General features: G+C 37.1%; 1 long non-coding RNA gene across 3 annotated transcripts in view; it reads left to right on the plus strand.

The window, feature by feature from the left end:
* The window catches only part of LOC104910381, a 90,552-nt gene that overhangs the window by 59,974 nt on the left and 3,907 nt on the right, over positions 1 to 26,671 (plus strand). The window contains exon 1 of one of the 3 annotated variants that reach the window (XR_004159290.1): positions 18,912 to 19,256. The exons of the other annotated variants lie outside the window; for them this stretch is intronic. This is a non-coding gene — a long non-coding RNA (uncharacterized LOC104910381). Of the gene's footprint in view, positions 1 to 18,911; positions 19,257 to 26,671 lie in introns of those variants that run through there. 3 annotated transcript variants of the gene reach the window in all.

Raw genomic sequence — 26,671 nt, forward strand, 5'->3', positions numbered from 1 at the left:
ATAAAAGAATTTCTTACAACAAGGCAAAAACCTCTGCTCTGTATCATAGAATAATAGAATCATAGAATGGCTTGGGTTGGAAGGGACCTCAAGGATAATCAAGCTCGAACGCCCCCGCCACAGGCAGAGCCACAAACCTCCACATTTAATACTAGACTCTGTAGTTACAAAATATTGTCCTAACAGAAGTAGAATGTATCAATAATAAAACTTCCAGAATTTTTCTATTACTGCACTCAACCCCAGATCATTCTTTTATCTGGACTTCTAGACGGAACTAGCTTGAATTCTGATACTGTTCAAGCTTAGCACTTGAATGGTAGTGATCATAGAAATTATGTTAACTGCCATTGCTATTGATTTAGTTAATTTTCCTCTTGAGGTAACATGAAAATAGTTTATTTCGACATATGACAGCCATGCACCAATAGTAATTTACTTCATGCTTTTTTCTTCTTTTGATGGAAGCTTTCTAACAGTATCCTTTAACAAGGCAAAAAGCCTTCTAAACAGTTTTACAGGGAAACTCAATTCCAATAAGCTCATAAACAAACTACTTAGCACTTGGCTACAGTGTTTTTCCACCAGCACAATTTCTTTTTCTGTGAGCTTCAGCCTCTTAAAAATTATTTCTACTCTGAATAGGTAAGGGGTACCATGCTGAAACCCTACACTCTGTTGGTTTTTTTTCTGGATGTCTGAAACACTATCACCTAGCCAGCATTTTGTTTCACTTTTTGAGTCTGTTTCTTAGTTCAGACCTTTAGTTCTTCTTATTTGTTACAGTGATAGATGCATTTGGCAGAGCTTTTCCTACATACATGCACAGTTTGTTCTCACCTTTACCTCCTGATTTCAAATAAATTCAGAAAGAACTCTGAAAATACATAACTTATTTTTTCAGAAATTCTTGTCTGTTATTTTGCATATTTCCAGTGTGTTCTCTTTCTACTGTATACACATTTATCTCTTTTGTCTGTAGAATAATACATATATGCCATAACGTACTTGATTTCCTTTGATTCATTCTCCTGATTTTTAGAAGTTTCCTTCTTCCTTGACAGCAATTAAAAGATTTCTATGCTAATGGATTCTGTCTGCATAGTTCTTCTTTCTTTGTTTTAGTAAAAAGAAAATCCTGGTAGTATTTAATCTATTTCTTGAGCTGCATCTGCTTTTTACTTCTAACTGGCTTTCCAGATAGGCAAATACAAGCAGTGTCAGGTGAGATCTTGTGCAAAGTTTTGTCTCCCTTGAGCCACATACATGGAAGTCTTTCAACTTTACAAAGATAAATAAATAAAAAATACATATTAAATAATTATTACTTCTACCTAGAACTAGAAAAGTTGCAATGTAGGACCCTATAATTTTAAGTCTAAGGTACTGAGAAAATTTCACTTTTCTTGATCTGTCTAAATATTACCTATGTGACAGGGTAAACTATATTTTAAAAAATACCTGCATGGTTGACATTTTCTTCCTTTGTCAACTTTGTTCAATGAAAAGCTTTATGAAAGAAACTGAAAAGAGAAGAGCACCTTCCGTAAAATATAAGATGTACTTTGCAGAGCTCTTCCGGCTTGTTTTTAAGCCTAGTAGTGGATACTCTAAATTTGTTCCCTTATGAAGCTTTAATTTTCCTAGTGATCAGAGGTAAGCATTCATGATTAAAATTATCCTGCAGTGTACCTCTTGAGAAACTTGATTGAAAAGGTGTAAAAAGCTACACAACTGAATGAAAACTAGGATGTTTTTTAGGATGTAGATCTCTCTTTTAGAACTTCACAGTGAAAGTTTGATAGTATTTTGAAAGGAAGCATTAGAACAAAGCTTATGTGGACTCTTACCTGTGTTTCCTGACAGTTTATTTTCAGGACAGTTCATCATAGGATCAACACCATAGAATGGTTTCACTCTGTCCAAATCTTTTTTGTGCAGGGGGCACAAGATCTAGATGCAGTACTCCAAATGGGGCCTCATGAGAGTGGAGTAGAGAGGGATAATCATCTCCCTCACTCCTCTGGCCACTCCTCTTTTGGTGCAGTCCAGGATACACTGCTGTTTTGCATCAAGCTTTTTGTCTACCAGAACCCCCACTTTCTTCTACACATTTCACAAAGAGCTGTCAATAATTAGAATTTTAGAAACGTGTTACCTGTGGCTTCAATGTCCTCGGTCTTTCTCTCTTGTATCTTACACCTGAGGCATTTGCAGATGTAATTATATTAGGTATGTGAAAAAAGTTGAAAGTTGATTTGGTTCACTGGTGATCAGGTAGAAATAGTCTTCCAGAAGAAACATTTTAGCACTAGCTAATGAGTAGACTACAGCCATTTGTTCAAATTGCTTTTGTTACTCATGTATCTTTCACTTTGAAGTTAAATTACTGCAAGACCAAAAAGATAAATAGACTGAGGAGCTTGACTCTCTTCAGAAGCTGAAGCTGAGCAAGAACTGGCAGCTTGCTAATTATCCTTAAAACAGCTCTAAAAGTTGTTTAGCCACACTACTTGTCATAATTGGGGATTAATTTTTCATCCTAGTGCACTTGGCAGCAGTGTTGCTGTGTTCACTGTAGATAACATTGTTTCTTTGGAAATTGAGATGTTGGAGATGAATGTTAAGCAAAGCATTTGCTAACACAACCTGCTAAAACGAGCAAGGTAAAATAAGACACAGAGACGCAAGCATATCCAGTAGCAGGAAGATATTGTCTAAGCCTGCTCTGATGAAGATAATAGCTGTGACATGATAAGGAATGGGTGGGAGAAATTCTCTGCCAAGGAACACTGTTACGAAACCATGACTTCAACAGGGTTTTACGAGGAGCTTTGCTCCAAAAGGATGTCAGTGAGTCTTGTGCATAGGCAGAAATTCTGTTTGCTTCTGCTAAATGGCGGTTATAAAAGATGCCAAAATCAAGTGGCAACAAAGTAATTAAACCTTCTGCAAAATCTCGCATCTTATGCATTTTATGTGGACAACCACTTTGGATGAAAATGAAAGATTATCACTAATAATTCTGTATGACTATACACATATATACATTTGCAATGGAAATGATAATAGAAAACCTTTCACAAAAGAAAAACAAAATAAAACAAACAAAACAAAACAACAACAACAAAAACAACTAGAAAACTAACCAGAAAACTTACAAACCATCAACTGTTTTAGAGGAAAAGAGTGTAACATAAAAATTACAGCTGACGAATCTGAACATGATCAAGAGTGCATTAGAAGGCAAATTACTTTGTATTCCATACTCAAAGCTAAATGAATCCTAGTAGCACTGCTATTTATTATAGATATTTGCTATACTTTAGATTTCTGTTCCACTGGAAATTGAAGTGAATGAAAATGAAAATCTGTTTATTTTATCTTCCTAAACTTCCTTTTAAAATATACTGATATATTATTTGACATGGATCCTGTAGAAATGTTTTATTTAATACTGAAACATTATAAAGACCATTGAAACCAAGAGCATGAATTCAATGAAAAGGCAACGATAAAGCCTGTACCTTTTGGGTTGCCTTCTTTGGACGTATTATTATATCCTAAGTATTAATCTTACAACAGAATCTCATTTTTTTTGTTTACTATGTGAATGACGCTTAAATTTGGGTAATTAATACAATTGCTTCTCAGAGTCAGAAATGCAAATAGCAAGATGAACTTTTGATTGAGCAGCATAAAATCCATCAGTGCTGCCAGAGGTTTTGCTGTCTTTTCTGAGCCAAGATGATTCTTACCTTCCGACTATTCCAGTAAAATATTTAAAAAGAAAAAAAAAATGCAGCCTTCAGGACTGTATCACTGAAAAGAGCCATCTGAATCTTTGGGCTCACTCTCCCACAGCCACAAGCACCTATGCAGTAGTTGTTGATACCAGAAGTCATGAGAAAGCCACTGAATGCTTCTCTGGGTCTTGTAGGAAACATCTGATCTCCAGCATACAAGGCTTCAAAATGGTGTCCTGTGAGTTCTGACTCTGAACTGCAGATACAAATAAAATTATACTTAATCCAGTTAGTACAATGACCAGTGCATTCACTGTCTTTCTTATGTCATATGGAAACTCTAGGGAAAAGTAGCACTTTGGTTGTTTCTTCTTCTTCTCTGTGATTATAATGCTGATAAACATTGCAGAAAATGATGGAAATTCTGTACTGTGATGCTATGAGAAGTGGTATTCTTCTGGTTTTTATGTTTTATAATTGTACTGTGTTAAAAATATTGAGCCAAAAATATGGAAGGTCAAGACATTCTCAGCCTGGTGGATAGACAGTTGTGTATATGACTCATGATCCATTTCTTATCCAGTGGAAATTTACAGCAAATATAAGAGGTTTAATAGAGCAACCAAAGGGGGTTCAGAACCAGACTCTCTCCTACCCAAAAGGTTTGTGTCTTATTCTGATAAGTCAGAGATTTTTGCTGCTGCCTTAGCAAATACAGGAGAAACCTGAAATGTTGGACTTCTCCACTTGTGAGTGAAATTTGAGTTGCTGATCTGTTTGTTACTTTTGAGCTTTGGACAAAAAGATGGAAGTGATTATCTTAGTGAGGTCGGTGATTTCAAATCCACAGCAAGAGAAATTGTCTCCTTTCTGCAAGAGCTGTGCATTCAAAATCTGGATAAGGCTCTCCTGCTCCCCCATCCCCTATAGGGAATGGTAGTAGTCCAGTTTAGCCCATTCTATAGTGGGCATGTAAAGGAGACTGGAATACCTCCTACTGTACAAATAGCTAAAATGTGCAACATGGAGAGCTCAATCCAGCACTCAGTTCCATGCAAACTGAAAGCTCTACTGCAACTCCTTAGCTTCAAATGGTATCAGGAATCTCACGGTACTTTAGGTCTGAGTACACAAACTATCATCTAAGTTCTTGTATTTAGCATTATGTTACAAAGAAGAAAAGAATGATGTTGTTTAAGACAAATAGCATTTAATTTTTGGTCTATATGTAGGTAGAAATAACCTAAAGAAACTTACTTCTCTTATGTAGTATCTTGTTGATGAAGGACCCAAGTAATTGTAATAAATCTAACTAAAGTAAAAGGAAGCATGCTGTTGCTCATCTTATGACTCATGCTTTAAACAGTTATAATTTCTAACCTCTTTTGGAACTTGACATCTAAACATTGAGATTTAGCAATTCCAATTCTCCCCTTGACTCTTTTCAATTCTTAATTATCAGAGCAAGCAAAAAAATATTTTTTTTTCTTGTTTTTAATTTTACTCTACTAGTCACATGTTTTACAAGCCACTTCTTTAAGAATTTCATTTTCTTCATCATTTCACATTTCAAGTAATAAATTTTGATACGTGAGATAATCACAGTAGAAACTGATGGTAGTCAAACTCATGTAAGTTGATAATCTCATTCATAATATTAGTATTTTGATTTTGTCTTTTAATTCTCAGTAAAGAAAAGGTGATGCATTAAATGTCCAATACTCTGAGTACCAATCCACAATATGTCACATAGATGTCAATTGTCAATGGATAAACTCTGAGGATTGCAAATACAAAAGGACTTCTTTACAGATTCCATTTCGCAATCACTATTCCAAACCTTTCATCTTCTCTCCTGCTGACTGTGCTCTTCTTTAAATCTTTAATCAGAATATGTGTTTGCATTCTATTTCCATGGGTAAACTGCAAAATGTAAACAAGGTATTCTTTCTTAGAAGAATAATGGTTCCACATTTATTATATAAGCATTAGTAAATTCAACAATATTCCATACTTGAATCAAGCCTTCTAAAACAGGACAAAGTTCTCTCCAATCTTTGTGTCTACTGTTTCCGTCAGTCATTCATAGATCACCATTTCCTTTTGTAATGACATCTTTGTGTTTACTGTTTCCGTCCGTCATTCATAGATCACCATTTCCTTTTGTAATGACATCTTTACACTTCCTTTATGCTTTATGCTGTTTATTTTCTCTATTTTTATTTATTTATTTTCTCTATATTTACTCTCTAGTTATATTACTAGCAAGAAAGGAGGAGGAGGGAGAGAGACAGTTGTTTATTCATGTTATTGGAAATGTGTAAGCATGGCCAAAGGAGATTAAAATATCTTTGTGGAACTGGTTAAATACTAACCTGGTTAAACAGTAAGAGAAAGAAGAGAGATTTCAGTTGAAAAATTTCTAGGCTTCTTTCCTGATTTCTTAAATAAAGACAGAAAGATATTTCAAAAGCAAACTTCCATACCACTGTCTTTATGTCTGGTCTTGATGGTTTACTGTGAAAATATGCCAAAGACCAGCATGGCTTGCCAGAAGGCTATGCCAAATGCAGCTCCTGACAGATTTCTGGCGTGGGATCCAAGTTGACTCCATTTGTGCACAGCAGGAACATGTGATTCTGCAGTCTTTCCCGCTGAAAGCACTGTACCTGTGCTTCACAGTACCTGGACAGCAAGCTGTTCTGAGAGCCCTTCCACAGGAAAAAAAGATAACTCTGTGTCAAGGCGCACATCTAGGATGGACTTTATCCTGTCAGTCTCCACTCTCAAGGAAGTCTGAGGGAACCCATATAAGTGATCAGCACCAGCCTGACTACTTGGAGCAGATGTTTGTATAACCAGATATGCTCAATGACTGCTGCTCTGATATATGTTTTTAATGGAGCATTCAAAGGAAATCTCCAGAGAGAAATACTGTCATCACTCAGGAAACATGGAAGTAAAGACAAAGCTGGATCAGGCAATACAATTGTGGCCAAATTCTGAGAAACAGACATAAGTGTGTATATAAAGGAAATGCACTCTTGAAGATCTATTTACTTTTCTTAATTTTTACATAAGCAAATCAGAACCTGTAAATAGAGCCAAAACAAGAGCACAATGACAGCTAGGGCTATTTCATCAAGTCTGTATTAGAAATGTAATTCTTGCCAGCCTTGCCTTTATTCTCTATTTGTTCTCTGGGTATTTTTTTTTTCCTGAAAACAAACAAATAAACCAAAACACAAACAAAAGCTCAAAAGATATGAAAAAATATTTTATCTAAATAGTAGCAGCAGCCAACATTGTCCCTATTGAGAATCTTTCCTTCACTCTCAGTTTGATGTTGAGAAATTATTCTTCATTTATGATTATAATCTTTGCCTTCTTCTGTCTGCAGTCACTCATTATTTTTTGTAATACAGACAGGCAAGTATCTGAGTTCTCTCTCATTGATGTTACTTCACTGAAGTTCATAAAAATATTTTTGAATATTTATGTGGCTTTTTTATTACTATGAGAAACTGCAAAAGCTGAACATAATGTCTTGCTTGTCTGGAGAAAATTTAGGCTGCTCACTCTCTCAGATAGAACTTAACTGGAGTTCTGCCATTACAGACTTGAAAGGAAAAATTGTCATTTTGGGTATAGACTGAAATACAAATTACATGGAATTGGCACGTGCATTTTCTAATTCTTATTCATAAGTTATATAAAAAACAGCACCAGAAATGTACTAATCCCCTAAAAGAGCTTGAAATCTTCCTCTCACTCCAAAACTTCTGCTGGCAGTAATATAAGTATAATAAAAATATTGGAATTTTCATCTAGGAGTCTGCATGTATGACAGGGGTAATTGGAGTGCTTCTGAGAAGAAGAATCAGGATAATATTTTAAAAGATTAATAGAATTTCAGTATCAGAAAGAGAGATATTATTTTTTAAGGCTCATCTTGTGTTGAATCACAGGGCATGTGTAAGGCAACCTGGGGATTGGACCCAGCCAGCATGGGTTCTTGAAAGGCAGGTCCTGCTTAAAAAACCTGAGCTCCTTGTGTGATTGAGTGACCTACCTGGTGAATGAGGGCAATTTGTTGAAGTAGTCAACCTGGAGTTTAACAAAGCCTTTGACACTGTCTCCCATGGTATTGTCCTGAAGAAGCTGGCAGCCCATGGCCTGGACAGGTACTTCACTGAGTAAAAAATTGGCTGGATGGCTGGGCCCAGAGACTGGTGGCGAATGGAGTTAAATCCAGCTGACAACCGGCCACAGTGGTGTTCCTCAAGGGTCTGTATTTGGATCTGTTCTGTTTAGAATCTTTATTGAAGTACTGGACAAGGTGATTGAGTGCATCCTCAGTAAGTTTGCAGGTGACACCAAGCTGGGAGGAAGTGTCGATCTGCTTTGTGTAGGATTGGGCTACCTGGACTGATGGTCCAAAGCCTATTGTATGAGCTTCAACCAGACCAAATGTTGGATCCTTCATTTTGGTCGCAATAACCCTATGCAATGCTACAGGCTTGGGGCAGAGTGCTGGAAGGTTATGCATTAAATGTCTGGTGCTCTGAGTACGCTACTTAACACTAACAATAAACATTGGTGTTTTATCAACAGTGTTTTCCTTCTAGAACCAAAACATAGCATCATAACAGATACTCTGAAGTAAACAATTCCATCACAGCTGAAACTAAGATATATTTAATGACAACTGGGCATGTTCTGGAGAACACAGACTTAGAAACCCAGGCTTTACTTAGTATGTACAAATAGTTGTTTGTATAATTCAAACCTAATTACACAGCTAGCAATTAACTTGCTGGCGCACAGAATGAACTGCTATGCTCATACTGAAGACGTCTAATTTTGAAACTCAAGCCTTCTGTTGTATCACAGAACAGAAAAAACTTCTAGGTCTTTGATTGATTTTGGAAAGATTGCCCTGAAAAACTGTTATCCTCTGTCTCATCTTGCTTCCCCAGATCAATAACAGATTTTCAGTTTCAAATGTCTAGAAAGTAACGCATGTGAAGTCTTTTCACTTCCACACTCTGATGGCATTTGAGAGTGAAATCTGATAAGAGAATTCTATCTCTGATAAGTCAAAATTCATATCATTGACTCAGTCGCTGAGCCAAGTTGTTGGCTCTGTGCTTACCATCTCATGTATATACAAGGTGATAAAGCCTGAAAAAGGTACTAAAGTATTATGCTTACACATTTTTTTTTAGAAAGTTGTAAACTACATCAGTCTATTTTTTATAATTCAGGAAATCATTCTTCCTTGTGTTTAATCATATTCAACTGAAGATATATAAAGCACTGGCTGGACTTGCTCTGAACCAGATAATTCAGTGCAGTAAAAGGCAAGTGGAACTTAAATTATACTCTGTATATGAGATAGGTATTTAAAATTCAATGTGCTGTATCAGCTTTTAAGACTTTATTTATCTTGGCTTAGAGTTTATTTATATGACCAATCTTAACTTTTACTTTTCTCATTGGCTCTGAAAATGGAAAGCCAGTGCTAACAGATCGTTATAAACTTTATCAGGGTTGCTGAAAACTTACCATGAGTTGTTGCATAAGAAAAAGGAATTGAAATATTTTTCCCATGATTTGTTATAAATTATGTTGGTCCAAATTCTTAAAAATATATATACAAGTATTTGAGTGTGGCCTCAGACTGCCTCAGTTAAGAGATTACTATTTCTAGGATAGGTTGAGATACAGTTATATTTTTTTGCTACAAAAACTGACTGCTTTCTTAGTAATGTTTTTGTTGCTGTTCCAAGGCACAGAGTAAAAAGAAAAATTGCTCTATGTAGCATGGCTCTTGCTCATCTTCTGAGGTGGTAAAAATCTTAGAATTCTTTAAGTTGGAAGGGACCTGTAAGGGTCATCTAGTCCGACTCTCCTGCAATGAACAGGGGCACCACAGCTAGATCAGGTTGCCCGGGGCCTGATCCAGCCTCACCTTGAAAGTCTCCAGGGATGGGGCATCAACCATATCTCTGAGCAACCTGTTCCAGTGCCTCACTACCCTCACTGCATAAGACTTTTTCCTTATATCTAATACAGATCTACCCTCTTTAATCTTGAAATCATATCCCCTTGTCCAATCACCACCAACTCTGCTGAAGAGTCTGTCCTGTTTTTTCCTGTAGCTCCCCTTCAGATACTGAAAGGCCACTATCAGATCACCTCACAGCCTTTTCTTCTCCAGGCCAAACAGCCCCAGCTGTCTCTGCCTATCCTTGAAGGATAGGTCATAGGTGATTAATTCTGTTAGTGTTTTCTAGTTGAGGCCATAAATCTATTTTTTCTACTAAATTAATGTAAAACCAGTGATTAAAGTTATCCAATTCTCGAGAATTCATTTACATGAAAATTATTATGATAACACCCACAGCCTTCTGCTTTCTCTGTGATTAGTCAGTTATGAACACATTTTTTGAGTACATGCTTATTATAAGATCTATTTATTTCAGATAAACCCTATAGAATCTATTTTTTCTGTTCCCCTGATCTTCACTGCATTCTTACTCATATTTGCTTGTCTTTTTCTCTTCGGTATCAGAGCAAGAGAATTCTGATTCCTAAAACAATGAGATCCTACCTTTTTACAATGAGAGGACTATATGGATATATGATAGATTGTTTCACAGTACAAATGCCTTATTTGGGGTTGAAATTGTAATTCTGGGAAAGAAAATAAAAAATTTGGAGAGTAAAATATCTCTGTGTACCTCTGAATTACAGTTGAAAATTTCTCTTTTTCAGTAAAATTGAAGCCTGCCTGTAGCGTTGTGGTCTGCCTACAAATAACAGTTTTATAAACTACAGTAAAAGATTTGATGAGAATCATAGTTAGATAAGGCAGTTCTCCAATGTCATCTTATATCCTACATAACCTCAAACAATGTCTTGATGACTGCCAGCTCGTAGGAGATATAGTGTTATCTGTGGTGCTGAGGCATCATCAGTTGAGTTATTACTTGCCTTATCAGAATCTGCTCCGTCATCCCTGGATGTAACATAAATACAAACTTTAATAAGGCCAACTGAACAATCAGAGGCTGCTTTTGTTGAAGATGATTTAGTATTCTCCTGTAACATCTGCATGACCTCCCTTCCTTGCTGAGCTCTTCTGGTAGAAGAGTGACACTTGAGAGGAGATCAAGTGCCACATTCGCTGTCTGAAATGCAAGGAGAAGTCACTAGTGGTGTTCCTCAGGGGTTGGTGCTGGGTCTGGTCTTGTTTCACACCTTCATCAATGACCTTGATGAGGGGATACTGGCTACCCTCAGCAAGTTTGCTGATGATATGAAGTTGGAAGGATTGGCTGACACGCCTGAAGTCTGTGCTGCCATTCAGCAAGACCTGGACAGGCTGGAGAGCTGGGCAGTAAGGAATCAGATGAGGTTCAACAAAAGCAAGAGTAGAGTCTTGCATCTAGGGAGTAATAATTGCATGCACTGGAACAGGTTGGGAGATGACCTGCTGGAGAGGAGCTCTGCAGAGAGGGACCTGGGCGTCCTGGTGGACGACAGGTTGGCCATGAGCCAGCAGTTTGCCCTTGTGGCCAAAAAGGCCAATGCCATTCTGGGGTGCATTAAAAGAGTGTGGCCAGCAGGTCAAGGGAGGTGATCCTCCCCCTCTACACTGCCCTGGTAAGGCCTCATCTGGAGTAGTGTGTCCAGTTCTGGGCTCCCCAGTACAAAAAAGACAGGGTGAAGGGCCTGGAGCATCTCCCCTATGAAGAAAGGCTAAGTGAACTGGGTCTATTTAATCTTGAGAAAAGAAGACTGAATGGGGACCTGATCCAGGTCTATAAATATCTAAGGTGTGGGGGGCAGAGTGGTGAGGCCAGACTCTTTTCAGCAGTGTGTGGAGACAGGATAAGGGGGAATGGCCAGAAACTGGAGCATAGGAAGTTCCACACAAATGTGCATAAGAACTTCTTTAAGGTGAGGGTGACGGAGCACTGGAACAGGCTGCCCAGGGAGGTTGTGGAGTCTCCTCCTCTGGAGATATTCAAGACCCGCCTGGACACCTACTTGTGTGACCTGGTGTAGGGAACCTGCTTTGGCAGGGGGGTTGGACTCAATGATCTCTGGAGGTCCCTTCCAACCCTTACGATTCCGTGATATGATTCTATGAAGTCTTTTCCTTTCTTGGCACCCAAGTAAATATACCAAGTGACACAGAAACAGATGGAAAGTCATCCTCTTTTGAAAAGACAGATAATTTTGACACTTTTCACACTGGATGCCTGCTCTGCTCTTTCTAGTACGCATGTTTGCCAAAAAAAGTAACTTATTTGACAGAGGCAGTGGAGAAGAAAAATGAGGGAGCTAAAACCTTACAATACTGATCTACTACTTGGCCTAAACTGAAAACAGTCCATCCTGATCATTTTTCATTGTGGACAGATGATTCCTCTGAGGCATGATAGAAAATATTGCGTGTGATCACAGTATCTATTTCAGCCTAAGAGGATTTAAATGGAAAATCTATGGTGAAATTTGACTTTTCTGATCAGTACTACTATAGAGAACTACTTCTCAGCACCACATAGTACAACACACAACTGGTTGCTTTCTTGCTTTGCATGTGCTTCTTATCTTCGATCCTGCACCTTTTTTCCATTTATTATGCAGTCATGATCTCGTATAATCCTTGGATAGAGTTTTAAATCAAGAACAATTATTAAATCTAGAAAATGTATCTGCAGAAGCATGCATATCATTTCTGTCTTGTACTAAAGGTGACTGCTCGAAAATCTTCATTTCAGCTTTATATTTTTCTCATGTATTTGATCCTTCCTGTAGTAATGATAAATTCTCCTTCTCTCAGACATTAATCCTAAAACTTATTTTGAAGATAACACTGGTAATTCACAGAAAAACTGCATTTGATTCAAACAACTATGAAGTAAGACTGCTTTTTTTACAACAACAACAAAACTAGTTCGTATCACTGTTCTCACATCCCAATGACTTGAAGTAAAATGAATAAACAAAGATCTGACTACACCTTTTAACTGGCAGAAGAAATTTTTTTAATTACATAAGTTGCTCTGAAAATAACGCCTCCTACTTTTTTCTATGGAAACTACAGAAAAGAGCACAATAGCACTGCTTGATAGAATGAATTCTCATTTACAGAACACTATTTTCTAACACCGTCACCACCATTAGATGATTTGCACAGATGAGCTGATTGAGACGCTCTTCATTTCATAGTTTGACAGATTTTAATGGCTGTCCAAAAGATGGCTTATCTTTCCTGTTGTTGTCACTGCTGTGCCACATCCATCACATCACTGTGCTCACATCCACTGTTTGGTCTCCATCAGCTTTCAGCAAGAGTTGATGAATATCAGTAGGTGCTTCTTCCACATAGAAGAATTCAGTAGTACCTTTGCTTCATCTGCACGTTCATGTGAGATGCCATTGTGTCAGACTGCCCCTCCACTACCATCTGTCACATGGCAACAAAACGTTATGGAGTATTGGTGGGAAGGTTCAACCTTTACTGGCATACTACTAATATTCACCTCTGATGTTGAGAGACTACATAACAACATAGGAGGCACTACTTTTGGAGCAGCCTTCCTATATTTTGGGGGATATATTTATTGAAAAGCTTATTTTATTTTTGACTGTTAATGAGAAATGCAGCTTTTCACTTGTTAATAGCATCCACCCCTGATTAATATTAGTATTTATTAATTAATATTTACTATCCACTGCACCCCTCAGTGTCTGCAGACAGATAATTCAACTGACTGCAATAAAGACCAAACATGCATCAGTCATTGTACTATTCTGGGAAAAGCGAAATTAAATGCCATAAGATATTGCCACTATGTCTTCAAGGTAATGTGGAAACATGCTAAAAAATAGTGGAAAAAAAAAATAGGGAAGAAATCTACTTCTCGTTTTCCCTGTAGATTACTTCTGTTTAACATGACTCATATGGTTATTTTTTGCAATTCCTTCATGGTCACTAAGGTCACCCCAGCCATGAAATACACTAGCAAATTACCAGCTAGTACTGCTGTGGTAACAGGCTTTTCTATTAAATGTGACTAATTGATACAAAATATTACTTTCAACTTTGTACCAGAGAAGGAAGAAATTAGGGAAATTACCTTAGGTGACATTCTGAATTATACTGGTGCTCATTTGGCTGGGGAAAAAAAAATAAAAAAGAAGAAATAATACATCAGAGGGCTTATGGCCAAACATTCATTTACTCTAAAGGGAAAGAGTATCAGATGTATTGAAAAAATGTTAGCATCTAATAAGATACTGCTTTCCAGTGGGGAGGCCAATAGGAAGTGGTAATGAAATAAAATGGATTGGAAGAAATATCATGGTTAGCCCCTGAGAGTGCCTCTATGAAAATCAAGATTCTTGAGTATTTCTCATTTGTGTATTGTTATGAAATGTTTTCTGGAAATGTTGGAAAGTCAGGTTAATTTATAATTGACTCAAGTGTTACCCAAAGAAAATGGAAATATAATGCCAGCCTGTTCCTCAAAACCAATGTTCAAAAAGGGTTTGAAAGAAGACACTTAATGCTCATGAGTTTTGCCAATAGTTTGCAAATCCAGATTTTTAGATCCCACTGATATATAATTTCATGTTTAAAGTATAATTTTGCTTTAAAATACGGGGGAAAATTACTGCTTTACAGGTGAAGTAAAATGAACTGATGATCCTGCCAGCATTTCTTCTGATACTGATTCTTGAATCTTGTTTTGGCTTAAGTTGTTCATTGACTTGAGTGGGGATCAGATGGAAATTTCTCCAGTGAAAAAGTGGATGAAACTCTTGATAGAGTATTTTTTAGCCTTCCTTCTCTATTAGAAGGAAAGATTCAATTTTAGTAGTCACATAGCAGAGGGGATTTCACTGAACAATTTTTCTGTCATGATATGAGCATAGGATGTTAAACATCCATTTGTTCCTCCCTTCTGTTTTCTAGGAAATAAGGTTGTCATCTTTTGATGACAAAAGTTTATCCCATTGTGCAAGGAACAGCTTTGTGATTGATGCTTTCTCAAAGGTGCAGTTTAGGTGTTCTGTGGCCTCTTGAGGTTTCAGTGTTCTTCAGGAGATTTTCAATTTGTGATCATCTGCTATTGGTGACTCAAATTATCTCATTCATCTCAAAATTCAAGCAGCTTTTCAGAAGAATTTAGAGATAGATGAAACTTTGATATACATCTTAGCAATTTAAACCACTTCCACACTTGCTTAATTCCAGGCATAAATTTTAAAAAGATTTTTTTATCATTTGTACATGAAAATAATTCAATGAACAAGGAAAATCACTTCAAAAAAAGTTGTTTCCTGCAAAAAAAGTTGTCTAGAACAGGCACAGGGTAGTGTGATGATCTCTACAGACTGGGAAAGCAAAAATGGGCTCATTTAAATACCGCAACATCACTGCAAGAAAATGTATGAATTGGTTTATAAACTGGCATGGTTTCTGTCTCATAAAGTCAGAACATAAGAGTAATATCTGAAACACTTTTCATTACTAAGAAGCTATTACTGACAGTGGATTTACAAATGTTACTCAATCTTTACTGGAATTGTGTTTAAACACAACACATCTATTTTGCAGTTGTTAGAACCCTCTACCATCTTTTCCCATGATATATAGATCACACCTAAATTATTTGGCAATGTTTATCAAGACCCTATTTTCATCAAAATTCTTGTTGACTTCAGTGGGAATGCTGACTGAGAAAGGACTAAATGATGCCCAAGTCCAAGAAAGGACTGTAGAATTTGATATCAAATGACCACAAAAACCCAAACAGTAAACAAAACTCCACCCCCCCTTTTTTTTTAAACAGAGAAGTGTGAGCTTCAGTTAAGTTTGGTAGGTTCTATAACATCTCTTTTAGCTGGAAAATATATCGGAGGGAAATTTCTCAAGACTTCCTCAATAAACTGTCAGATCATTTCCCTCAGAGAAGAACTACCATTTGAGAAGACTAGAAATTTATAAGAGGGAGCAATTTAATTCTTCATGCCCACTCGCTTCTTTTTTGTTTTAGATCTAGAGGTTATTCTGAGAAAGCTGAGAAATGACAAAGAACTCTCTGCTTTGTACTTATAGCAGAGTCTGCAAACCATATGAGAAGTTAAGCCTTTGTATGAGCCTCTTGTGTTGGGCTGCACTGATGGTTGAATAGCATGCAGGTAACCATCCTCAAAATGTTTGAGATTTTCAGAAACGTTCTTTTAATATACATTCTTCTAATACACAAATTGCAATTTTCAAACAGAAAACGATGAATAAAAATGAGACTTCAACTTCTTCCCCTCCAATTAACATAAAGTCACTCCTTACATATTTTTAACTTTAATAAATCAGTACCTAGATTTCAAAGAAAAGTCATGTTTCTTTCAATCTGCATTTAACAAAGAAATTTTGAGGAGTGTGACAGTTTTGTTGTATGTATGGTATGTGCAAACACAAGCACTTACATACACACACATGCATGTTAACTATCTGTCTGTGTATGCATCTTATGTGCATGTTCGTGATGGATGTGCTCTACTCCTTGACCAAATTAACGATAATTTTGTTCAGAACCTAAAGATAATAAAAACCTAGACACTGACCAGGTCATGAATTTCCTTAATTCTGACCTGTTCTTTGAACAGGTGGCATCTTGTGCCTTAATATTCATGGGCTTGGAAACCAGGAATTGAGTCATACAATAAACACATAAGTAGCAGGAAGTTCTTCCAAGACTAATTTATAGAAAAAGCAAAAGAAGGTATGGGTACAAGACATTTATACTTACCTTTTTCATCTTTTGTCATCTGTGAACCAACCGCTTTATCCCATGAATATGACAACCTGAGTGAGCTTGTTCTGAGTATTTGCTGCTCAGGGGCTGGATGTGCAGTGGTGGTCTCTCTTTGAGTTGGTAAGACTCCCAGCCATGCTTCTTGAGGTTGAAGGACCCCTTACTAATTGCATGCCTTGGCAAATGAGCAATATCATGCGTAACTTGTACCACAGTCCATTAAGATCCTGTACTGGCAACTGTTTGTCATGATTATATCTTCTGTACAGTAAGTAAAAAGTTGAGCCTTACCTTTTGGCTTTGTTAAGCATCAGTTTTACATCATCTTTCTACAATAAACCGCTTTTGCTACTACCTTTGTCTGTGATTATTCAGGTAGTTTAACTCGCACCTGTGACAATGTTTCAGCAGTGCTGTCTGGGCTGTTGCAGCTCTGTGAGATTCTTGCCATCAGTGCATAAAGAAGCCCAGAAATGCAGCTTCTTGATGTGCTTAGTGTGTACCCATGCTGTCTGCACACTGTGGACACACTACTTTGCAGAAAATCTCAATCTACATCCTTGCAAAGCAAACTGAAAGACTTCAAATAAAATCTGTTTATACATCTTTTGAAAGAGAAGTTCAAGCCTAATGGAAACCAGCTTCCTCATCAGCTTTGCTGTAGACAATGAGAGCTGCCAAATGTCTGTTGTATTCCCATTACACTGAAGTCAGAGTGGGAGGTGGAAAGGCAGAGGCAGATTTTCCCAAATGTTTTTCTTCTCAGAACAGAAAACGGAAAAATAATTTTGAAGGAGGAAGCAGTGAAAATCCACTCAGCCCTGTGGATCCTGCACAGGCCCTATTTGTGCCCTTCCCATTTTTGATGCTATGCTGACAGCTTTTTGGAATCCATTCTACTCAGCAATACCAAAAAAATTGGTACACAGCATAACCTACAAACTCCTGTATAAGTAGAAAGTCATCTTTTATAACATTAGTCACTGACTGTCAGCTAAGGTGATTGGATCATCTTCCTCTGAAAAACCTGGAAAATAGACATAAAAATATGGTATGTACTTCACTTTCATTTATATCTACTAGAGTACCATTCATTTATGGTATCTCAAATGTTGCGGAGAGATTCAGAGGTAAATTATATATATATATATATATAAGGTGAGATTTAAAGGGAGAAATGGATTCTTTTCTTCTAGCAGAGAGTTCTGGAGAGTGAGAGCTTCCCTGCAAAACAATGACCTGATAGTGGCACAAATTCTTAAATTGCTTCACAGACTCAGGGAAATGGTGAGGGTTTCTCCTTCATAGCACTCAGGGCAACACAGGGCCATCCCCTGACCAGAAGTCTTCAATTTCTGGAAATCTTTGCAATACTGTAATTCTTATGGTTGGGAATGGCCTATGGGAAATCAGTGTGAGCACATACTACTGAGCACTATGACTTTAGCAAGGGCTCTTTTCTGCTGTGTGTATAAGGTTGATGCATTTAGAGATAAGGTTGAATTTGACATTGTTTTGTGAGGTCCTTCTCTTTTGAATGACTTGCTCTTCATCTATTTGCCTGGAATGAAAAATGTATCTATTCTTTCTGTTTCCATCTGCAAACCAAAATCCATTTTCTGCGTAGATTTCTGATGACATTCAGTCATGTGCTGAATTAAGACCAAAAATTGAGATTTCAACATTCTTTGCAAGGAGAACTTTCAAAACATCCCAACTTTAAAAAGTCAAAAAACATCTGTGTTCCAACCTCTCACCTCCACAGCCCCTTGTATAGCAGGACATAACCCTCAGAAACTGCTTAAGCAAAAGATAGGGGAAGAGATTGAAAGGTGGAGTTGGTTTTATCCACATAATCCTTTAGCAACAAGAAAAGATTGTGAATGGGTTTTCAAATGGATATGAAAATAACTCATTTCTACTTCCAGCCTCTGAATGTTGACAGGGTGGGTAAGAATAATACAGATTCTCATATAAATAACAATCAGGCTTACCATGGCAATCTAGCTTCTCTTACAAGGAGACACAACTTCTTTGAAGCCACCAAGGTTGCATCCATTTGCAATGAGACTGTTCTGTCACAAATTCACTTTTATAGCTGAACAAATCGCTTGGTACAAGTGTTCAAATTGTAAACAGACTGTGTTGACAAAGATAACACAAATTTGTGTCAAAGCAGCTCAGTAATGAGCTGCACATAGAAACAGGTAATTTAAAAACAAACTTCTTCCAATTTTTTTTTTTGGACAATGTTGCTTACATCTTTTAACAGTTGTACATTTTTTACTGTTATTTTTTTTAATTCTGAAGTTTATCACAGTACATGCTGTAATCACATTTTTTCTCAGAGTTTTTTCATGGTTTACCTTTAACATCTCATACAAATGAAAAACGTTTTTCAAGTTTTCCTCCTCTGAACAATCCTATTTAATACATGTGTTTATTGGTGCATTTCTTTGGAAGATAAATGTGATATAATAATAAATGTGCAACATCTGGGAAGCAAGAAGTCTGGGTAAACTTGCAATGGGTTTCTTTTGCTCACAGCTGTACTAAGTGAAATATATGCTCCCTCTTTGCAGCACATCTTTCCTGATCATTTTTTTCTGAGGTTGGAAATCCCTAGAAGTGACAAAGATGGGAAAGGGAAGGCAGCCGCTCCCCAGAGGTATGGACATGTCTGATGTCTGCTTTCAGAAAGCCTTCAGAGTGCTCTGTGAGAAAAGTCTGGACAACGGCAAGGGCCTTTAACATGAAAGTGTGCTGAACACTCATAGCACATAATATATAGAAAGCTTTGGACCTCCAAAGATATATAAATGTGCATTAGGTTCCCAAACACAGAGACATAAGAAACTGAAATATGATATTTTCTTTTTGAGCCACACATGAAGCAGAAGGACATACCTGGGGGATATGAACACCAGAGAAATCAGCTTCAGGTCTAGGCTGTCACTTGCATTACACTTTGGAAGACTGCAAGAGGCAGGAAGAGAGTGAAGAAATTATCCAGAAAGAAGAAGGGATCACGAGCCACCCCACAAAAATTGGCCAGGGACTCCCTGAGATCTGAATAGAAGTCAGGATGCAGCACAGCAAGCAGGAGAACAGGGTTTTTCATTGCAGCCTCAACCATCTTATCCTACCTCCTACCTTTTTCTCAGTCCACTTGCATATTCCTGTCTGAACTCCTGCTATATCACCTGTCAAGAAACATGTACTCTGATATTTATCAAAAAGCATGTCTTTTGTCACATGTCTAAGTTATGGAGTGACAGACCCCTGCAGGGGATATTTGCCTCAGGAGAGGCATCATCTCACTGGTAAAACAAGATCTTCAGGAGGTCACCAGGTAGCCAAAGACGTCTTTTTATCACACACTGAACAGATAATGCTTTATTCCTCTGCTGAAATGTTCCCAGATACATTAGCATGCCTCATGCTCCTGCTTTGATGTGAAGGTTTTCTAATTATACCTGGTTTCTGTGAAATTAATATACCTGCATTTACTGTGGTCCTGACCATGTCTTGGAGGACAAAATAGATAGCCTGTTTGTATTGCCTACATACAAGTTGTTGGGTAAAAAGGATGGTGTTTTGAATAGCAAAATGAATATTCAGTAACATGGATACATAATCTAGAAAAAAAATAATAATAATTCTTGTACTGCTCTCCCATCTGCCCTAGAGAAAGGTAGTTGGAGCCTTGGACTCCCTAAAAAATGGTTCTACATTGTCTATCTTAAAGTCAGAAATAATATGCAAGCAGTCTTGCAAAACATCTCAGAGGCAGGGCTCAGTGGGACTTGATCCCAAGTCCTGGCCACAGCTTTGGGCTTTGATTATAACTTTGGAATCAACTGGTGCTAGGGACAGTTAAATAAATATACCATTATTCTTCTGGAGTCAGAATATGTTGCCCATCACTACATAGCCATGAGTAAGTTACTGAAGCCAGGAATGAAGGGAGGAATATGAGATTACGGACAGTGTTGTTAAACTTCTATCTGGACTTGGAACCGGTTTCCTCTAGTGAAACACTGTGCTAACTCACATGCTTCATGAAAATGGCCAAAACATTGCAACTCACTTGCCATTTTTTTGAAGATAAACAATAAGTCTGTCTAACAATTTACTTGTCTAGTTTCAAGCCCAACTGCAGTAGCCCCAAATCGACAAGCAGAAGCAAGAAAGCTTGGTTCCTTGTCTCCTCAGATATATTTCTATAGAGGCAGCTGTGACTACTGGAACAATCCAGTTATTTTGTTCTATTTGACAGTTTTACAGCCCTCAGAAATCACATAAACTTACCTTAATATGAACCATTCTGTCACCCCTCCCTCTGCTGCTGCAGCTCAAAGATGGCATGAAGTTCAGCGCAGTCTAAGTATACATTTATGTGAACATGCCCACAGCTTAAAAGAAATTGACATTAAAGGCCCGTTGTTTCCTGGCAACTTTTTAAAAACATGTTTTCCAGAGCAAAAATAGGTTCATTTTTGAGTTCTCAAAGGAACTCAAAAGCGAAAAAAAAGGAGAGGAGAAAAAAAGAGAAGAGAAAGAAGTGCTGTTTGAAAATGCCCTCTTTGGGCATCTTTTAAAAGACAAATCTATGTTTACCTCTCTGGAATTACTTTTTTCTTTAGAAATTTAAGCTGACTACGGTGAAACTATTTTTTATCTGCCGTCTCACACTGGCTTCACACAGTTACTGTGACTTGAAGCAACCCAGGTTTTTCTGAAATGCAGTTAATAGAGAGTAAGTGAAGGCTAGTTTTGAGTCTATTTTCTGTGATGTGACTTATGACCAGAAGTTACAAAACATGAAAGTGCTGGATTTAAATAGAGCTGGTAAAAGCTCTTGTGCTTGTACTCCATTTCAATATATCTTGAAAACACAGGACTTCTGCCACTGACTTCACTAGGAACAGAAATTCTCACTTTATTGAAACCTTATTATTTTTTTAAGGTTCCAAGAATACTGGGAGGGGGAATATTTCTACGAAAGCCATTGAAAAATTCAGCAAAGTGGAGAAAAGTGATTGTTATAAATTAGGATTTTAATTTGTCCAGATTATAAATCAGGGGGCAGCAAGAATGTCTTTTTACAGTGCTTGGGATCTATCTTCAAAATCCCACCTATTGCAATCACAATTCTAATTTCAGTTATTAAATAGCCATATGACATAAAACCATATTAATTCATTGTTGTGCCATATCTTTTTGGAATTTTTGTACTTCCTCAGGGTGTCAGATATGTTCTGAAAATACTGAATAAACACAAATGAAAAGGCTTCCTAATGTTAGATGAATTACCACTTTCGTATGAGGACTTATTTGTTCTTTATTCTACTGTCATTATTCTAAGATAATTCTCTTTATAATCTAAAATTTTAATGGCAGCTAAATTGTTGGCTGTTTACAAGGGTGGTTTGTGATAGGACAAGGGTGAATGGTTTTAAACTGAGAAAGGGGAGATTTAGGTAAGATATTAGGAGGAAGTTTTTCACATAGAGGGTGGTGACACTGGAACAGGTTGCCCAAGGAAGTTGTGGATGCCCCATCCCTGGAGGCATTCAAGGCCAGGCTGGATGTGGCTCTGGGCAGCCTGGTCTGGTGGTTGGTGACCCTGCACATAGCAGGGAGTTGAAACTGTATGATCATTGTGGTCCTTTTCAACCCAGGCCATTCTACTATTCTATGATTTTTTAGAAGGTTTTCAACAGCATTTCCCTTTGGAAACTCAGAAGTAACGAGAAGAAATCTAACTTTCTTTTAACACATAATCTCTGCCATCTGTATTGTTGGTGTTGTATATATTTTCTGTAATGCATTTATCTTTGGGAAAATAAGAAACGAGTTTCTGACATAATCACCATACAGCAACAGAACCAGAGAAAGGACACATTCAAATAATTTTATTGTATAATAAATGCATTCCCTCCGAATGTGCTCAGAATACAAGAGAGGTTTAAGATAACCAAATTGGAAGAATTCTAAAGTTTTCTTCTAATAATCCTTTTCAATAGACAAGTTTGATAGTGTCCTAGTCGCTGAAGAAAAATGAAAAGCTGAAATTTGCCTTGAGCCCACAGAAGGTAGGAAAAGGTCAAACTACATGATATAGTGCCTTCAATCCCCACTACAGCTTTAAATCTGAAGCACTGGCTATGAGAGGAAGTTGCATCTATCTGTTGGCTAACTAAAGATGTCCATACCAAGGGTGATTGGATCTGATGCTTAAGAAGGGATAAAATATGTAACAGAAAGCTATGAGGGAAAGGTGACATAAAGAAAACATCAAGGTTTAGGCCACTGATAAAAAGCCAAGGAGAACAAGCCACATATAGATTAAAAGAGGGAAAGAAATCTGTTCTAGTTAGTGAAACCTGTGACGAAGTTGCATACCATCTGTAATACAGGGATAGAAATAACTCACAGAATATATGCTGGTCCAAGGAATAATCTTTTGAACTGATTCTGCAAGTAATGTTTTACCAGACGTAAACAAGAATTAGTGAAATTGAAATAGTGAATTTTCATATAAAAACAAGAAGAATAATGATAGGGAGAATGGTGATACTGATTCTTCCTGTTGTCTGGATGGCTACAGAAACACTTTGAAAATGTTGGACACCATCACACAGTTTTGGACACTGTCACATCTGTATTCTTTAACAGAGGGAAAACCACAGCTGCACGGATATTGATAGCATTCACTTAGAAATGACAAAATGAAAAGCTATGGAACAGATGCCTTAAATATTAAATGAAAGTCAGTATTTACAACAGATGAGATTAAATGAAGAGTCACACTTGCAAGGGAAGATGTTCTATTGAAGCATATGTTAAAATATAGAAATACATTTCTATATATTTCTGGGAAGGTGTTGTGTTTCACCAAAGTAGCTGAGTGGGCAAGAGAGCTCATAACATAAGCTGTAAGGATGCCTGCTCTCATATCTGACTTGATGTCAATAGAAGAGGAGGAATGAGTAGCAGATCCTTGCAGAGGGGCAGTGGGAGCACTTTTTCCTTGCCATTTCATGCTGGAAAGAAAAAGGAGAGTGAAAGAACAAAAAACTGAGTGAAGGAGAAAGAGAAGAAATTGCAGATAAATCCCTGAACAAGCAGATAGACTTTTGAGAAGGCGTCAAACAGCTGCAAACATGTTTTACAGAGAGCCATATCTGGAGTGAAGAAGAAAATGAAGGGAAATTGCCCGTATTTTGTAGTGGAAGTTTGTTGGACCGCAAATAACATTTGAGGATAATGCATAACAGATGGTGGCTTAATTGGAAGGGAAGCAGGAGGAAATTTACAGTGTATAAACTGTTCTATGAAATATCAGAGCAAAACAAAGCAATGAAGGAATTAGCAGTAGCTAGGAAATTATGTAGAAAGCTAAAAAGCTTCATCCTGCTTGGGGTAACTGATCATCTGCTGTGATTGGGTATGCACATGGCTTGGAAAGAACATATGCACTGACAATAGTAAGAGAAAAGGGATTAAATGTACAGTGAGATAGAGGAGGTTAGCCTAGGTACAAGGTAAAAACACAGGCATCCAGTAAAGAAATGAGAAACAAAATGTCTGAGCCATAGCAAAAGAAAGATTAGAAATTGGAACAATATGGAGAAGCACCAATTAATTAAGGAAAAGAAGCATAATTGCATTTTGACTGCTCCTAACCTGCCAATATAAAGACACCAATAATAGTACTATAGTCACTGACACACTGAGACAAAAGATAGGCAGCCACATGCCACAGTTATACCTCTCTGAAACATCCTTAGCCCCTCTTTGGCTGCCAGAACTATGAATGTTTTTCCACTTGCACAACCACCTGAAACCTTCATACTGCTGAGGTATTCGGATTTTTAGGTCGTAACTGTCTCTTGATCAGATCTATACTTATCTTACATGTAGATCCAGTTTTCTGAGGAAAGAAGGAGGAGGACCTTGAATAGCAATCTCCCATCTCTTACATCTCTCCCACAAAGGAAACATCTACATTTCTAATCTTCAGTGACAGTGTCTTACCATGAGTGCTTCTCTTCTAAAATCCATAAATGGGCCTATAAACACCTATATTCCACATGCAAAACATGTGAGGATAATAATATAACATTCATAGAAACAAGCCTATACAGTCAACAAACAATGCAATTGCACGAAAATGCCAAGGGAATTGGAATTTTGTTAGTATTGCACTTCGATATGTCTCATGACAAGACTGTAGCAGCGTCTCCTCAATTCTACCTCTGAAGTCCTATTGCTGATTCTTTTTGTGTGTTTTTGTTTTGTGTTCTTTTCTCCATTTCTGCAATACAACATTTCAACAGATTGTAGAAGAATGGGTATTCTGAAAAAGGAAACATGAAACTAAGAAATCTTATAGAAAACAGGCCAGAGTTATTTAAATTTAAACGTGGAAATAACATCTGGGAGGCTGTTCATTTGGCAAAATAAAACTTTATGTAATCAATTAAATTAAATTTTTGAAACAGGAAGAATCATTAAGCTGGAGTAAAACTGAAAATACAAAAAAAAAATTTAATAAAATGAATTCCTTACATCTGTAGCTGAGACTATTTTCCTGCATCTGTTGTATTCATTCTATTTAGATGAATGTAGAAGGAAATTAGTAAGTTCCTTAATTTGTTATTAATACATAATTCATACATTTTAATGGATCTGTATTCACTTCACTGCACCTGTGGTATCATTCCAGCTGTAGATGTCCCATTTCATTGCAGGGGAGTTGGACTAGATGACCTTTACAGGTCCCTTCTAACTCAAATGATTCTATAATTCTATGATCCTATAACCTACAGAACTCCTGCTAATATCAAGTAATATTGTGTTAACATTGGTGGTGCAAACACATTAGACACGATACAGACCTCCAAACCATGAAGCCTTGAACACTAAGCAGCTAAGATTCTAAGTTTAATGGTGTTAGACTTGTCCTGTAGGTTCTCCTAAAACCTACAGATAACTTTTCCCTATTAAAATGCAGAATATTATTACTACTCTTCTGTTAGTGTTCCAGTTAGTGTAAGTCTGTATGTAACCAAAAAGTGGTCTGTATTTACACATCTACTTCTTTTCAATATTTTTTAGTATTGTAACTACTCACCTACTTACTGGAAACTTTCAACAATATTTTTTACTCTACAAATTTTTAGTAGCTGAGCAGATTAGGTGGATCACATTTTCTCATGAACATTTTCAGCAGAATAGCTGTGAGCAATGAACGTGTGGTTGTCACTAATCTAACCTGTTCACTCTTCATAAATGCTGGCAGTGAGTGGATCAACCTATGAAAACAATGTACAGTATGTGATTGCATATGAGTATGAGTAAAGTAGATTAAAAAATGCCTTTATGCAACTTGCTTTTATATGTCAACCCTAAAACTATCTGAACTGTCAAAATGGATTGCATCCATAGAAAGGTTAGACTTTGTGGGGATATTAATTCACTAACAAAATCGAGACTTACTATTAAATGCTGCCATATGTATGATCTGCTTTGTTAACCTGAAGTAGTAGTAATCTCTTCTTTGTAGCATGGTAAATTAGCAAGACACTCAGTGTGGATCTACTGTGGAAATTGTATCCTGGAAGTAGAAAAAAATGACTTATGAGGTTATTATCAAAGTGTCCAAGATACATTAGGCAATTTGTGCATTAAAACTTTGAGTCTTTCCCAGAATGGATAACAGGATAATCAGGGTAATTGCTTACAGATTGTTTTGTATCTGGCAGTCTTTAAAGTTAGTGAGTCTAATAGCAAATGTAAACGTTCACTTCATTTACAAGTAAACATGGATGTATGGTACATATTCACACAAGATATAAGGGAACAGAAGTGTTGGTGGAGGCTGCTCATGCCAACAAGCATCTAAAGAACCACCAGCCCACCATAACAAAGCTACTACCAGGCCACTTCTCTGGGAGAGGGGCCTTCACTTATTTCTGTTTATTGGGCCAGACAGATCTTAAGACTCAGTGACCGATGTCTACCATATTACATATTCTGCTTCCTTTTTTTTTTTTTTTTAATCATTCGTTTTAT

Source organism: Meleagris gallopavo, chromosome 3 (genome assembly GCF_000146605.3).
Source record: "Meleagris gallopavo isolate NT-WF06-2002-E0010 breed Aviagen turkey brand Nicholas breeding stock chromosome 3, Turkey_5.1, whole genome shotgun sequence".
In the NCBI taxonomy this organism is placed as follows: Eukaryota; Metazoa; Chordata; class Aves; order Galliformes; family Phasianidae; genus Meleagris; species Meleagris gallopavo.